Consider the following 16,875-nt stretch of genomic DNA (forward strand, 5'->3'; position numbering starts at 1 on the left):
ATGTTACATTTGAGTCTACTTGCGTGTGTGTGTGTGTGTGTTAGTGCTATCGCAGCAAAGCCCTCCCATTTTCAGCTCTAATGACACAGTATGTCGGGGCTGAGGCCGCAGGATTTGGACATATGTTCACCTTTCTTTTGATGAACAGAAATTGAGACCAGAAGAAAGGGGACAACATTTGGACCAGGGAATCACCAAAGGGAATAAGATGAAAAGGGAAAGACTAGATGGCTAGTGAAACCCTGTCATGACCAGCAGAGTGGTCCATTCATCTGCTCTAATTCAGGGCATTAGTGCCTCACAGGATCAACATTGTCAAGGCTACAAACAAGAATTGTTATAGACTTCACGGCTGCAGATTCTTTTATGTGTCTCGCATCACTCTTTTATGCAGTAAATCTCGTAACGGCGTGCGATGCGAGGGTCATCGCGGGCGCCATCAAAGCGGAAATCAACACTTTAAAGATACAAAAATAGTCCGATTTTATTTTTGTATTTGTTTTCCAACACGCTGAGTGTTGTACGATCACGTGCTGTGACCTCAAGAGCAATAGAGGTAATAACAAAGTGTTAGCATGATTAATCACCCCCTCTGTCACTGATTCCTGGAGGACTGCTGATATTCTTTCTCCAAATTTTTGTATTGATTCTGATCAGTGTGTAAAGTTGTGGCTTGACCTTTCTTTACAATCCTGTCGCCCGGGTCTGTCTCAGCATCTGTGTCTCTCAGCACGAGAAAAGGCTCATTACTGGTTTTGCAGGTGCCTTTATTGCTACGTCCCATCTTTGGACCTTATGATTGATTGTTGGCATCGAGTGAAATTGGAAATGCTCTTTGCTGTGATTGTTTTGTTAAACACCTGCACTGTATTTATTACAAAGGTCAGATCGCCTTGGTGCCTTCATCTAAGAATATATGATCCTCGTCTACCTCAGAAACAATTTCATTGTTGACGCACCGTTATACGTCGCTGCTGCTATAGACTGTGCTCATCTGCAAGCGTTCAGCTTTAGAAATGGTAATGTTGCTTTTTTTATTTCCTGGGAATCCCAACAGATGTGATATAAAGACGTCTGTCTCTATCAAAGCTCAGTGTCATTTCACTTTGTAATCAGCACACTTATTTTAATTAAGCTGTCACATTTCATATTTTGCATTTCCTGTTTAATAACTGCTATATTTGATTATCTTTCTTTCATAGCATCTGTATGGTTGGGATCAATAGCCGATTATCAGCTACAAGAAATTGGTGTCAAAGCTTATAAGCATCCAGCTGCAGTTAAAAACACAAGAATCAGTGAGAACAAATGACGTTCATTACCACTGTCTGACAAATGTATAAAGACAACGTTGTGTGTACCAGAACTAAATGATTTACAATAGTAGTATTTGTATTGTAGTAAAATAGAATATTAGTGTTAACTAAAATGTAACATATCATATTGAAAATGTTTATGTTACTCAGAATAATCAAGAATTCAAAAACTATTTAATGATGTATAATGATCATGTTTAAATATACAGCAAAGAAAAAAACACCTGAAGAATATCTTTAATTAATTAAGTTTAAAACATTTTCATATGATCATTTTAACAGGTCCATAATTAACTGAATTATTAGAAGTAAGTACATCTTATGCAGTAATCAGTATAATTGAAGTGTTTATACTTAATGAGTTTCTCATTAAGGGCTCTGAATTAAAGTGCCCCTACTTCAGATTTATATATTCATATTTATTTTGCCTCCATTTACCTTAATTATACTGAAAGTATATTAAAAATGTGCATCTATATCTTCTTGTTTGTTTGATCCATTATATCTTATTCATAATGTATTGATCCGATCCAGGAAATTATGAGCTGGTCTGTTCGTCTCTGTTGTCACTGAAAGTGTTGTGAAAGAACGAACCCCCCCTCAGTATAAAGTACAGGCCATTCATTTGAACTTCAGAGTTGAAATAGGATTTTCCAATCCGGCCCTGTGTGTATGCACAGAGGAAAATCATTGATCCTTTAATGCCGTCCCAAAGGGTCCCTCAGTGAGATAAAATAAAGAAGCCCTTAAACTCTGAAATTGCCAATAATGAGCTATCATTACTCAAATTACAGCAAGCACTGATTGGGTTTAAAGTAATGAAGAAAACAACACGATCAATCATCATCAAGGCCTGGTGTCGTCATGTCAGAGCCCGGGCCTTGTGCTGGGAGCGGCGGGGCAGGGCTCCTTTAGCAGGGGCCAGGACTGGGCCATGTCCTTGGGGCAACCATCCATCGTCCAACATCAACATCTCAGCAGCAACAGAAGCACCTGAAACATTCACTTTGATTTCAAAAATACTGCTGTGGCCAGCACATGCTGACAAAAATCAGAGCTGCGTCACCCCGAAGATGAGACAGACGCTATTATCAAAAGATAATTGTTGCTGCTGTATCTGATTATTATGTTGTAGATCCAGTGAAGGCTCATTATCCACTGCCTCTGCTGTCCAGAAGCTGACTTTTGTCTGTCGTTTCCACCAGAGACGAACATTTGTAAAGAGATGAATATAATAGTTGCTTTTTTTTATAATCTCTACTCTCGGACGGCTTGTCAAGCACCCACATGCTCTATTATCATTTTAATACCCTGCTTGGACTTATTTCACCAGGGTGCTGACAGAATGGTTTCTGAGAGTAGGTGGTCTTGTGGAAAGGGAAATTATTTCCCCTGGTTCATCACAGATAGCTCAATTAAGATAAGAACGAACAAATCTGAGTCACACTATGAGGAAAATGAAAATCCTAAAGAAAACCAAATGCAGCATGGTGAGGAAATATTTGCCTAATAAGGATATTGCATTTAATGTTATTAGCAACATTAAAACACGAGGCTAGGTGAGTCATTCAGCAGTATGTCTACATACAGTATCCACTTTGCTCCTATTGTTAATGTGTGCGCTCTCAACTCATCTTCTCCTCTTTATTCGCCATTCAACAGTTCAACCAGCCCTCGATCTCCAACAGAAGATGCAGGCGGCACAAGGCAAAGTTTTATTGCTGATCTGGTCCCTGTTTAGATTCAGCGTGCATGAAAGCTCCTAAAGTTGGCTACCATCAATAATGAGGTCTCATTTACACAAATTACTCTGAACGCTGATTAGGTATTATCTAACAGCAAGGGCCACCTCGATCAATCATCATCAGCCTGTGGAGCGTCAATGGACATCGAAAGGTTAACCCAGATCTTGGAGGCCCTGCCAGTGTCAGCAGAATCAGAGTGGGAGGCCTCTACGCTGTCGATAGAGCAGCCGGACAATTAGGTAATGATTAAAATAGCCGCACCTGGGACTCAATAAGAAAATGAGCCATCCCGGCATAATTTGTGAATGATTTGTTTACCAATCCATAGAGCTGTAAACGAAAGTCACCGAAGTGCAATGTATTAAATGTACAAAGTCATGTCTGTGCCCCGGCAAACTTTTTAATGGACCACCGTGATTTTAACATTCTCAGTTAAGGTAAAACCTTGTGTGGAGTCCAAAAGGCGCCTGATAAGTGTACTGTGTGTGTCAGAGGTGTGTTTTTTGTTGAGATGTAGTTTTACTTTACACACTGACTTACTGTCTCAGTCTGCGAAAACTTCCTAGGGCACTGAAAGAAAAGCTTTATTTGATTTAGATGAAAAATGGTCCATTGAATTTTCCTCATTTCCCAAGATTCTGCAGATATGTACATGTTGTTTAAAAAGTTATTTGCAAAGCAAGGACGTTTCCATCTTTTCACTGGAAGAACCAAACTTAGTGAGATTTAAGCAAGAAACATAAACTTCTGTTAAGCGGGTGATCCCATAGCTAAGAAGAAAAGATTTATAGAAAAACTTTCTCAAAAAAGATCTAAGAGTGTCGTACAGATCATACAATTTTTTGCCACTGATTTTTTTTATCTCAGTTTTCGAGATGAAACAACCAACATTTAAAAGTTTGCTGACACTGTAGTAATTAATCTGCCACTCCATGTGAAAAGACACAAGGGATTATGTAATGTATTGATACTGTACATGTGCTATTCACCTTTATTTTGATTTCTATACATACAGTATAGAATAAGACATGTTTTGAGATATCTTGTATTTAGACCCCATGCTTTGGTGTTCCTAATATTCTTTAATAACGATCAATCCCCATGACAGAAGGAGAAGAGGAGCTATGTCAACCACACTGCAGCTCTCTGATTTGAATAATAAAATTAAATCCCCTTCTGTCTTCGCTCCCCTTTGTTTGACTAGCATTTAGTCTGGGATAGAATATGACGGCAATAATTTTAATAATTTGACCCCTAATTTTGGAAAGTGTTTGTGCTGCATTTCAAAAGGAACAGATAGAAAATGGGTTTAAATCAAGAGAGAGGCACCTTAATCAGCAAGAGCACCTTTTTTTACATTATTCATTGACTATATGTAATTACTTGTTTGGATTCTATCTTTAGAAGCAAATAATCTGGACATGACTCATTATACAATGTTTGACATTATCTGGACAAGTAGGATTTACCACAAGGAGTGTCGTGACACAAAGGCTAAATCCAATACCACGCTACTTCCTATTCAGGGCTACCTGGAGGCTACCTCAAGCCAAACATTTGCTCTTTGGAAAACCTTGTTACCCAAATCAGCTGGTGGCCCTTGGTATACATCCATCCCATAAGCAGTGAGTGCCAGGGCATGCTGTGCGCAGCCACTAATACAAATGAACTTTTTCAGATGGGTCTGACACTTGCAGCCATGAACAAACAGCGCAGCCCCTTTACGTAATGGGTAGCAGTGGGGCACAGCAAAGAAATGATGAGACATGAAGGGCCATTGCTGCCTGGACGGAGGCGAGCGCTATCGGGCCGCTAGGATTAACGCGTCCCCCACAGCCAAGTCACACGCGCTCCCCCGCTCGCCGCCAAACAAGTAGGGTTACAAGTGCCATTACTCTCACCTTTCAGAGGGGGTTTTGGATAGAGAGATCATTAAATTAACCGCAGGGCACTGCATTTGTGACCAGAAGTACAGAAGCCACTCGAGGGTGGTGGCCTACACTCTGTGATTCTTGAGATACACGTATAGCTGTCCTCAGAGAGTCACTACGACGTGGAGGTGAGTCTGGGTCTGTAATGGTGTTAGCCTTTTGATCATTATGTGCTTAACACAGTAGATCTTTATTATTGAGGCTATTTTTCACTAAATTCACTCGGTAGAACATTATTTTCCCGTGACCCAGTTCAATATGGGGTGCTTCACACTGGCTTGACTGCGAGCTCTTCCCTCCGCGAGGACAGTGAAAGGTAATGAACGAGTGCCTCAAAGAATTTTTCAGCCATCGCTCCATAGCCTTTCAAAGAGGAGGTGATTGACAACATCCTATCAGTGTAAGTGTGCGGTGTATTATCATAGTTGTCCATCCTGTCTAACAGCAGAGGATGTCCCTGTCTTCAGACGCCGCTTCTCACCAAGTGGCTCTGCCCGATCATTGTCAATAAATAAATCTGATAATTGTCAGTGCAGACAGCTGTTTGTGACAGCTTTGTTGTCTTGACTCACTGCATCCTGTCATTCTCGCAGAGGGAAAAGTGAGTTTTATATACTCTGACTGCCATCCGGGGAGCGGAGACATTTGCACATGAATCAATTGTCAGCATCACTGTACTCTGACAACTCGGTGACAGCTCAGATACACCGAGAATGTTGTTGTGCACATTTTCCTCGGTGGCATCCAAAGTTTGAGCAGATATTTCTCCCAGCCAATGGATTCAAGGAATCGGGAATATCAAGGTTATATCTATCATTATGAAAACAGAAGTGCAGAAATCCTCAGAATTATGGACTCGAGCAGAACAGGAAAGTAGATGAAACATCTTCTTCTTTTTTTTTTTGAATATCTCCTCTTTCAACAGCTACTTGAAAGTGAGCCTCTCCGATTATGATTGTGGCTCTTGTTGCTCAAGATAACTGCTTGACATTTGCTAAATCAGTCAGTGTCAGTCTTGCATACTCAATTTCCCTCCACTTGAAAGCTCCCTCCAACTTTGGCATTTTGCGATGTTCTGTCACTCAAACGGAATTTGCTATGGGTATCGATAAACAAAAAAAGTCTGACAGCAAACAAAAAAAAACCTTGGTATTTATTACAGAAATAACTCACAGTGTGATCTATCAGAGCATCTGGACTCAAAATGATGGGGGCAGTAAAACCAGTGAGTTACATGCATCAGCATATTATATTTTACATTTAACTCTGTTAATATCCTATAAAGTTAAATAAATATCTTCCTTTAAGGAAGTCTAGACATCTTTAAAGAGAGAACATTTGAGAGGGCTGATGATGAATTGGATGAGTTATAAGCTGCGTGGATCTAACTGGAGTACGTCGTGTTACAGGATTGGTTTTAACACTCGGAGCTTGCACGGTAACAGAAATAAAAGCAGAGAACTACTGTTGCTCTTGTTAGGCACATGTGTTGTAATGCTGTTGGCCTACAGTAGGCATCGCAGCCCACAGGTTAATACGATTAGGAAAATGAAGATGACCTACTGTCAACAGCGGGCCACTTACCCCTGGTAGGCCGTGGCACATTGATCTGCAGTGGCGAGAGGAGCCCTCTCCAGTTACACTTCAGCATGGACATCTCTTAAATGTTTTGCCAGTGTCAGTGCACTTTGAGTGCTCCCGTTGAAAAGATAATCACTGCTATCAGTGTTCTTTAAGGCTTGACCGGCCACAATAATCTGTTCACATCGACGATTGTGCACTCACTTGTGGCTAATGGCTCTTAAGTTCCCAGGACCAGCGGCTCCCATGCAGCCCCCCGACTCCCAGCCTGCGAGCCCCGTGGCTGATCAATTAAAACGACTCGAACATTTAAAGGCCTGTCAATAAACAGTCCCCTGTGACTTAACACTATACCTGCTCATGTGTGTGGATTTGGCTCATGGGCAGAGTCACTTTGCTTCCAGTCAATACACCTCATTGTCGTAAAACACACCAAATTATTAGACAACATTAACCAGCCACGTTTGCACTGCAGTCGGGGGGGGGGGGTGCTCAGGTAAAAGCCACAATATCAGTTTTATATGATTATTTATGTGAAACTATGCAGTATATATTTATAGTCAGCAGTTTCAAGGGTGATAAACTGTCGATCAATATGTAAAGAGTCTGTCAGACTCAACATCTATACACCAACACGCTAAATCAATACTTCATCTCCTTCTACCTGTCTCTTCTGACTTGTCCTCTTTTGTAAAGCACAGAAGCCAAAACTCATATGGTGGGAAAACAGAACAACGCTTCCTCTCTTCCTGTAATATAAAGCAACATTTATAGATATATATGTACATATGGTAGAGTACCACATATTCAGGACTAAAGGAACAGTGTTCAATCTGAAAAGTCTCGAAATAGCGGTTGCATTAGAGTTAAGGACAAAAAGAAGAAGAAATGCTGCATTTGCATGAGGAGCGTGAGCTGTATTCACCTCTCTGTTGTTGCACATGAGATTGAAGTTGATGCTATAAATGGGACGGGTAACTCCCTTAAGGGAGCGTTAGTTGACGTGTGTTACTAAATCTTACGGAGATGCCATCTGCCACTGTGTAAACTGTTGGGAATGCTGACCTCTGCAGTCACTGAAGTCATCTAAAACTGATCTGACCTGGAGACGCAGACACACTGACTTAAACACACCATACTCTCTTTCTTTCCCCACTTTTATAAAATCTTAATTTACACAAATAGAAAATGGGCCAGGGGTAAAAATAATGTCAGTACATCTCAGTGCGTACATGTAAAGTTGTTCTTTCCAGTTGGAAGTTTGATGAAGACCTGAAAGTTTTTCGGAAGAAATACAGAGGAGGAGAATAACTTCCTTCTGTACAATGCACGTACATTCTGCATGTTTATTTTGTTTCCGTGATGCTGGACTGAGCGTGGTGATCAAGTCCAGACTGTGTAACTGACACCGCAGAGCCGGTTGTGGGTGGATACACTCGCCTGGAGCGTGGGGTCACGACACTGACGTACCAGGCTCTCTGTCCTTAGCAGTGAGTGACAGGAGAAGGCAGCTCACTGATGCCTTTCACGTGGGAATCACAGCTTGCAGCAATATTGAAACAAAAACGTCTTGCGAGACTTTTGTGGGAAAATTCAATTGTGAGGTCTTTGGTCCCTAAATGTTCCTCGTAAAGTAAACTTCGGTCCAGAGTTTATTAGTTCAGATAACATTTTCCTCCAAAGAAAGGAGCAGCTGTGTTTTGCGTCCTGCCCACAAGGTCACTCAATAGTCACAGACTAAAAATAACTCCTTCTAAAATGTCTCGTTGCTGCGATTGTTATATTTTCAGATGCGGAGACGGTGTTTATTTCACACACAGCACAGTTATTTATTATCAAAAAAAAAGATCTCTTTCTTTTCAACGTGGATATTTTAATGAGAAAATGTTTTTAATTTATTCTGACAATTGGATAGGACAGAAAGAGCGCATTAGCGGTGACATTTGGCTAAAAGAGAAGCTTCAAAGTACGTTCTTCTTTGCGGAGTTTGACAGTGAAGGCATCACTTGTGTCAAAGTACCTACTTTGCTGTCTTGAACCGCTGTGCCGTGCTAATCAGTTTGCGAGCGTTTGGAACTTCTTCTGACGACTGAGCCATACAATCTGCACACCTCAAAGACACCTTTCCTATGGAACAGCGGGGGGCTGCTCGCTTTACGGTTAGCAAGTTCTTCACTGAGTCTTGTGTAGAAGTTTGCGGGCTTATTACTCAAGGGGGGGTCTTCACTGTTTTCCTCGCATGTCCCATGGGTGTCTTTTTCCGCTGTAATGAGGCCTCCTGGACCAGAAAGCTCTCTTTAAAACAGGGAGTAATGAGTCCTTGTTGGCAGAGAGAATGGGGATTTGCACTACTCCGTGGAAAGGGAAGGTCACGGAGAGGAGTTTTATTTTAGGAAACTGTCTTGTTTCTGAACCAAACAAAGCTTAAAGGGAAACACTACAAAGTCCAAGTCCAGGAATTGACTATCGTGGTCTAAAGGCAATCTAGTACCTTCAAAGTTCCCAGCGCAGGCTTGACAGCTTATGTCCTATATCCCTGCCTTGATGGTAAGAATTATAGCTGGTAATATAGTTTTGCAATATAATCTTCGTGAGGTGAAATACTTTTTTGAAATGCGTGCATTGCACTGGATGTATTTATATATATATATATAATTGACAAAATAATCAAACCCGAGGGCAAATGTTTCATTACGGCACGAAACAATAAGAATTTCAGTCATGTCATATAAGGTTTTATCCATGTTATGAGTTTTTCAAGGTCACAAGTATGATTAGCTTTGATGCACAGCTGCATTTAAAGATTAATGCAAATTCCTATGTGTTTACAGCAGATCATTCATAATATTTAATTGGGCTTATTTTTCTTTTCACGTCCCAGTTTCTTTCTACTTTGCAGACAAGGCCAAGAACGAATCAGAGGATCATTTCTTTCCGTGCTAGCTTTAACCTGAAAATGGGATCCCGCCCTACATTGACCTATACAGTAGGAGAGATTGAGTGCAGCACCTGCTAACCTGGGTTTGGGGGGGGGGGGCGGAGGGGCCGGGCGGTGCTGCGACTGGCTCACGTCATCCACCCTGCAAGCAGTAACAACAGTCCCTCCGCCTGCCACCGTGACACATCCGAGCATAATTGGCCCTGACAAGAGGGCAAGTCATCAACACAGGACTGATAAGCATTACAGCCAGATGACAGCGTACAGAAGTGTATTAGCAACAGTGTGACATATCACATTACCACTGTGAATACAATAAAGGAGATTCTAAACACTGTGGCAGCTTCAATGACCATCTACGTCTCCATCCTCCTGCTGGGCCATTATGTCCCATTTGATATAGCTAATGTTTTTTTGCACAGAACTGTCACCTGAGACATAACAGATATGTATATGGCAATACTGTAGATAAGATGATTTATGGCAGGGTCTCAGCCTTTTGTATTGTCACAAAAAATCCTGAAGGGTGGCTCGAATGTTGCATTAAACGCAATTTTGCAATGCTTATCGTGGATTGTTTTTTTTCAGATTTAAATGACCCTGTATCACATACATATTTTATACTACATGTGGTGAATCTGCAGGCAAACATGAGTTCTCCATTATGATCCACACGGTATATAAAATGTATATGCACACAAGTGAAGCAAGTTTTTATGAGTACCACTAAATGTACTTACTCTGATTGGAGCTTTAATGACTTCGGAGGTTGATTTCTGACAAGCAGACAGTGGAAAATCCATTTCCCTTAATTGTTTTACCACTTGTATTAAAGGCAGTGCTATGTGTAACAGGAGCCGTCAGATACTGGGACAGGTCTTGAACCTGATAACTTGTACATGTTTTATAGCTGTTACATTATAAATTATTTCCACAGACTGAGGCCTCGGGGGATCATATTCTCTCAGCTTCAGTTACTGGTAACATCTTTTAATGATATTAACAAATTTGCGGCTCTAGTGTTTCAGCTTTATCTGGGAAATCTCAAACGGCTCCATGGTAAATACTTGGTTATAATATTATCAGGCACAGCCCATTGTGTGCTGGGTGGATCATATGGCTATTAAAAGTGGGCCAGCAGTGGTAATAACTAAGCTCATAAAGGCCTGTGTTGCTGCCTAACAGCCTGTCTGCACTTCCTGTTGTAACAGTGAGATATTGGCAGGAGAAGCAGGAAAGAACGAGCATTGTAATGGTTGCAGAAGTGGCTTTTTATGGTTTATTTTTCATGGCTCTATGGTGCTTTGTTAAACCTCTCATTAACCTTGTTCTTTACTTCCTCTGCCATATTCGATGCAATATTGCATGTCTGCTCAGCTTCAATGGTGCCGTGGCTAATGAGGGCCACAGAAAAGTGTTTGCCCAAATGAGTGTGTTTTAGGGTTCACACTCTTACAGCCTTTTGTAATGTTCAATTAGCCCCACACTGTTTGTGCGTATATGGATTCCTTTGGCAAATTGTGTCCATTCCTTATTGGCTATACATTTACCTTGCCACATCTTCTCATTAGTTCCATGTGGGCTATTGTGTTTCCAGAACAGTTGCCAATATAGTGAGGTGTTACTATCCATGGGTAAACAGCACAGTAAAGCGAGGCATTTATTAAGAGGTATGACGGCAAATCATGTTGTTAATCTTATCCCCCATAACATATTCTGTCATGGAGTAATAAAACTCCTAGCATTGGAATTACCAAATGAGTAGTGCAACAACTAGTGGTTTGATTAGATAATGGAAAAACGGAAGATTTGTTCTTTTTCTTCCAATGTTCAACTTAAGTCACTTTCAGACATGCACTGAACTTCAGATATTTTCCTGAAATTTTCGAGGGGGCTGTATGTGAGAACGTTAATGTCCGTATCAGTTGCTCAAGACGTTTTCCCACCAGCCCCTTAGTTAAAACTGCAGAAAATTCAGATGGATAGAGTGGGTGAGTCAATAACATTTCTAAGAATTAAAAAAAGAAAGAATACAAATATGTCAGGATGAAAAAGAAGTGCGATACATGTACAAGATAGAGACAAAAATGTCAGAACAAAATTCAAGAGCATTTGACAATAGCAGCCAAAACCAGTGTCTTTGTGCTGTGAACAAAAACATGTCACCTTCTACAGCTGAATTTACACGTCATGTCCTGCCTCCTCTAACCAGAAGCCAACCCTCATCTGAATGTTCCGAACATGTTCCTGTTATCATGAGCGTGTCTGACCTGGACAATCTCCCTCTTCCTCCTTCACATGTGAAAGGCACATTTCAAAGTGTTCGTAAAATTAGGTCCTGATGAGTTCATGTCTGAAAATGGTTTTAGTATGTCAAATTCTATTATATTAATAGCTTGTATGACATAGTAATCTAAAAAAAAAGAGAACAATCTGTTAATTCTTATCCATTTCCAACTGATAGAGATAAAGTGCATGAAATAATGAGCTGCCAGACGTCATCCTAAAGAGCCGCGGAGACTTATTCTACCTGTGAGGCCACGTAAGACTTGACAACTTTTAATCTCAGCATGGAACTATGCCAAAGCCCATTTTATCCTAAAGACAGGGAGAGGGATTTGCCTCCACTAATGGAGTTCAAAGATTGCAGCATGTCAGATAAGGAGTCACGGCAGCACTGGGTGTGAAGTGAGGAAGGGAATCCGCATTGTTTAAATCCAACATAGCCACTGTCACTGTTAGTTTCTACATGACTTTATAGACTAAATGGTAAAGAAGAGGAAATGTGGCACCGAAGCTTCTCTGAAGCTCAGAGTTAGACACAGGCGGCGTCAGACCAGACAGCTATTTATGGGAGATGACAGTTCGCAAGTATCTCAATCTGGGGGAAGGCACTTGGGGTGACATGAGGAGTGCCATGAAATTGGAGGAGTCAGCAGCCAGCGTTTATTTCATCAGGTTTCTTTCCCAATGAGGTGCGATTGCCTGACAGCGTGAGGTTATTGGTGAATATGTCATAACACCCACAGGCCCACTCTGCATAGATATGTTTCTAATACTTCAGAGAGACAAAAGGCGGCAAGGAAATCAGTTTATAGGAAACTTTTAGGTAAAATCTGATTTAATGTGTAAGTGGTGCTGGGGTGTTAGTGATCCATTCCATTGCAGCCTAATCTTAAATGTGTATATGAAGTGGACTGCACAGACCAAACCTTAGAGCCAAACCTTTAAGAAATCATGTTGTAACTTTGATTTAAAACAAGTTGTCCTTTTCTTTACATAACTAGAGGACCACATTACTTGACAATGTGTCAAAGCATTTACACACCACAGTAGCATTGCACTAGTTCTGGGTTGACTTTGTGGTTCTTACCAGAGGTTTGATTGAGTTTGTTCTTCCTGCATCCAGTTGATAGTCTGGTCCGGTCGGCACCTGTATCGTGTGGTCCACTGAATTTGGTTGTCTCTAGTTAATATGTTGTATTTTCTTAGCTGGTTTGCTGTTGTAAAGCTGGTTTATTTAAATCTTAGCTATAACTTGATAAACTTTCATAAAAGTAGTTGTGTGAGGAAAGAGCATGGCACTGCTAGTTCTGTGGCAGGTTGAGTACTTTAAGGACCGCTTCAGAACGTAGGACAACTGACAACTGAGCTGATTCTCATCAAATAGCTGCCAAGTAATGGCTTGCTGCCTTTTTAAGGCATTTTCATTTTTGCTCATGTTAAATGTAGAAAATGTGGTGTCTTTGGTGCAATAGAGGAAAGTAAAGTAAACTTGAGAGTAGTCTGATTCATTTTGTTGATGTACATTTTTCAAGTAACTTGCCTAAGTCATTAAACATGGCACTGTACGAATCAGACAAGTAATTTGTATATCGCTAAATCTTAGATGCTCAATATGTAATTGTATATTCTCACCACATTACTTATCAAATAATTAATTTAACTTTTGCAACAACAACCATCACATTAATAATTCTTTCAAAAGCATCTGTATACACATCTACTCATGAACCACACCAGCCCCACTCTGCCCTCTGAAGGGTGCACGTGTCAGTCCTTCTTCTTGGATCAAAGCCGTGTCAAAGCCAATGACTTCTCTGAGGCACTGGATTAGAGGAGACAGGAAACCAGTTTGCCAGCAGGTATGTGCAGCTGAGGATTACAGCTGTATAAACAATATTTAACAAACAGGGGAAATATTTTCAAAAGGAAACCAGTAATCCACCGAGAAAAAAATCAAGGGCCAGGTAGGGATGAAGACACGAAGACCAAATTGCTTGCAACTGAACCTCCACCCTGTGACCCAAATCATTTCCAACTTACTCTCTATAGTTTTAAACACAGCCATTTGGTGCTTTGGACTATACTCAAGTGACACTTTGAAAAGTAAATATGAACTAGAATCCACCTTCAAAATGCAATTATGGTAAGTGCAGGCACATGTTGAATCACAAGCCCATGGTATGCAATTGTCATTTCAGTCAAGTTGGGCCTTCAGATGAGGTCTAGACTGGAACCAACTGATTTCATCAGCAACAGCTGCATTTTTCATGACTTCTAAAACACGTCCCTGAGAGGCTCATGTTTCGGTCCACTTGCACAAGTCAAGACCTTTCTCGCTACTTTTAGTTTCAACTGGTATCATGTTGGCCTGGCTTTTATTGAGTATGGCAGTGTGTGCGAAACATGCTGCATACAAGCGTTTAGATGTCCGATGTCATGGTGTGGGTGTAGCATTCAGGTTAGAAGCTACAAAAAGAACAGATAGCTGCACAAAAGGCCACTTTAAGATCTGCACCTAATCATTGTGTGTGAATATAACCTATTAAATGTGGCCCATCCAGATTCATATTGTGTTCTCACGGGTCTGTGTTTCTGAGTCCTCTGATCCTTACTTACAATAAAACATCTCAGCATTTAGTTTACGGAAGATATGGTTTCTAGAGAATAGTTGCTGGTGTGCACATCCTGCACAAGTTGGACTTTGGTTCAGGAAACTAATAAAGAGTGAAGGAGTAACGATACACACACCAAACGTATTTAATACCTCCACAAGAAAGTCATGGTCATCAGGATTTGTTTGTTATTACGCAAAAACTACAGAACTGATCTCCACGAAACTTGGTGGAATATGAGTCAGGGTAACATCCATTAATTTGTGATACTGGAGCCAATCACAGCTGAGATTGGGTGAGGGGTGTGGTACACCCTGGTTAAGTCAGTCCACCACAGGGCCAACATACAGAAACCAGATCTCAGTACATGTATGTGCATTGTGCTGATAAAGTGGCTTATCAGCCTTGGCAGATGTGCCCTTCTACTTTATGAATGGTTTTAGTCACGCAGAGCTTAATTGCTTCTGTTTGTCCAAAACACGGTATAAGACTACATTAGAAATGCAAAACTATTCTCGTAAAAGGTCAACGAATTTAGCTTGAAATTTTAAATACTTCATGACTTTAACTATTTTTTTTCCTCTAATGAGTCTAGCTACTCTATGGTTGCACCCTTACAGAGTTGTAACTAAGAGTAACAACATAAACAAAAATAATGGATGCATACCAATCAAAACATATTTGGAGCGTCACACATTTCCCATATGAAATCAAACATGAGCCTTTCATCTGTTCATGTCAGTTTAGAGTGAGGTCAAACATGTGGAGCCGCACACGTTTCCCAGACAGTGGGAGAAACGCTGATGTAAAACATACCATTTAGGGCGGGCTGTTTGCAAGGTGATACTTTTTAATTGCTTCAGACAAATTTGTTTTGAGACGAGCGTCAGATACAGAACATTAAAGTGGATTTCAGCGGATGAGCACGTAAAAGGCGTGTCCTTGGGGAGCACTGTGATGTGCTGGTAATGAGTGGAGGTAATGAAAGACTTCACATAGACAGATGTATCCATTTAAAATAGTAATAACTACAGTTAAGATGGCAAAGAGCAAATTACACACAACTTTCACTAAAACACATGTTTATTCAGACTCTGCAGGGACCTGTCATTTTTTTACAGAGTCCCAGGGAAGTTAAGGGAGCTCCTGACGACGCTCATTGCCCCTCAAACAAGGTCAAAACTGTGATAGAGCCGGCATGACAAGTGCTACTGGGTAGTGTCCCTCTGAGACCGGGCTGGGCTCATTGTCTCATGCAACAGACACTGCTGTGTATAGTTAATGTGTATCAGTAAAACTCTAACATAAAACGTTTTTTCCAACATAAGAATGATTGATTGTTTTACTTTAATCGCCTCTACATTATGATACAACACGATACAACACGATTTTAACACCAACCCAAGACAAAGTTTGAGATATCATACAGGCAATTTCTTCATATAAACAAATTTAACTCCAACACAAGCCTTTTACTGTATGAAGATGTTACTATAGAAGATGATAGACTAACATTATCCATCCCAAAATATGAACTTACATCCCAAAAGGTCATTGGCAATTCTGTCTGCATGCAGAGTGTGTGCGACCGACAGAGGATGTGTGTCCATCCATATGGATGGAGTATCTGCTGGCTGACAAGGTAAATGACACTTTATAGAGCAGCGGCGCTCATCAGGCCGGCTGTGTGAGCTGGTGTTGGAGGTTAGACCCAAACCCTTCACCTCTTGTCTGTTGTTTCAGATACCGTCTGCCAGTGAATCACTAAAGGTCAATAGACTCAAACGACAGAGCCGAACGCTTCTTCATTCTGCTCCGGCGGAGAGCAGAGAGCAACTTAAAGGCAGGACTGTTGTTCGACAACAACTCACGCCTTACTTGAGCAATCATTTGTGCCACGTAATTCCCCAGGCACCGTGTCACAGGGACGCTTCCCCAGACAGCTGTGTGGTTTTCAGGGGCCCTTTGTTGTGGAGTCACGTGATGTGATGGATGGTGCACTATTGAATGAAGATGAACCTTTTTTTCCTGTATGTGAGAAGGTGTCTGCACTTTGTGTGTTTGTGCGCTCGGCAGAGCCGCCTCCTCCTCGTCTCCTCCTGGAGGGTCTGGCCATTTATCCTGATTTAGTCTGGAGTGGCAACATCAGTACTTCCCCTTTGTGCCGGACAGAGACTGATATTCAGCCTCTTAAAGCCTTAGTGGCTGTTGCTACAAATCTGTGGTGTAAAACTCTGAAGAATGGTGTTTGTTTAGAGCTTTGAAGAATGGAGTGCTGTTTGTCTATTTGTGTTGTGTGTGTGCTTGAGAGAGAGCGAGCGACAGGGAAAAAGAAAGAAACTGTGAGTAGATGAGTGTCTTTGTGAGACTGTTGCCTCTCACAGTCAGGATGCACAGAGCTCGCCTGTGCCAAAGCACTGCTTCCCACGCAGCTAATGGCGGGGATGTGGAAATGAGTGGCTGGCC

At 41.2% G+C, this 16,875-nt stretch overlaps 1 long non-coding RNA gene across 1 annotated transcript; it reads right to left on the minus strand.

Moving 5' to 3' along the window:
- Nucleotides 1–1,537: 1,537 nt before the first annotated feature.
- Nucleotides 1,538–13,127, minus strand: LOC118110262. The gene is made up of 2 exons (XR_004696898.2): nt 12,885–13,127; nt 1,538–2,309 (listed from the first exon to the last, which is right to left on the minus strand). It is a non-coding gene; the product is annotated as an uncharacterized LOC118110262 (long non-coding RNA).
- Nucleotides 13,128–16,875: the final 3,748 nt, after the last annotated feature.

Source organism: Hippoglossus stenolepis, chromosome 5, assembly GCF_022539355.2.
Source record: "Hippoglossus stenolepis isolate QCI-W04-F060 chromosome 5, HSTE1.2, whole genome shotgun sequence".
NCBI classification, from domain to species: domain Eukaryota; kingdom Metazoa; phylum Chordata; class Actinopteri; order Pleuronectiformes; family Pleuronectidae; genus Hippoglossus; species Hippoglossus stenolepis.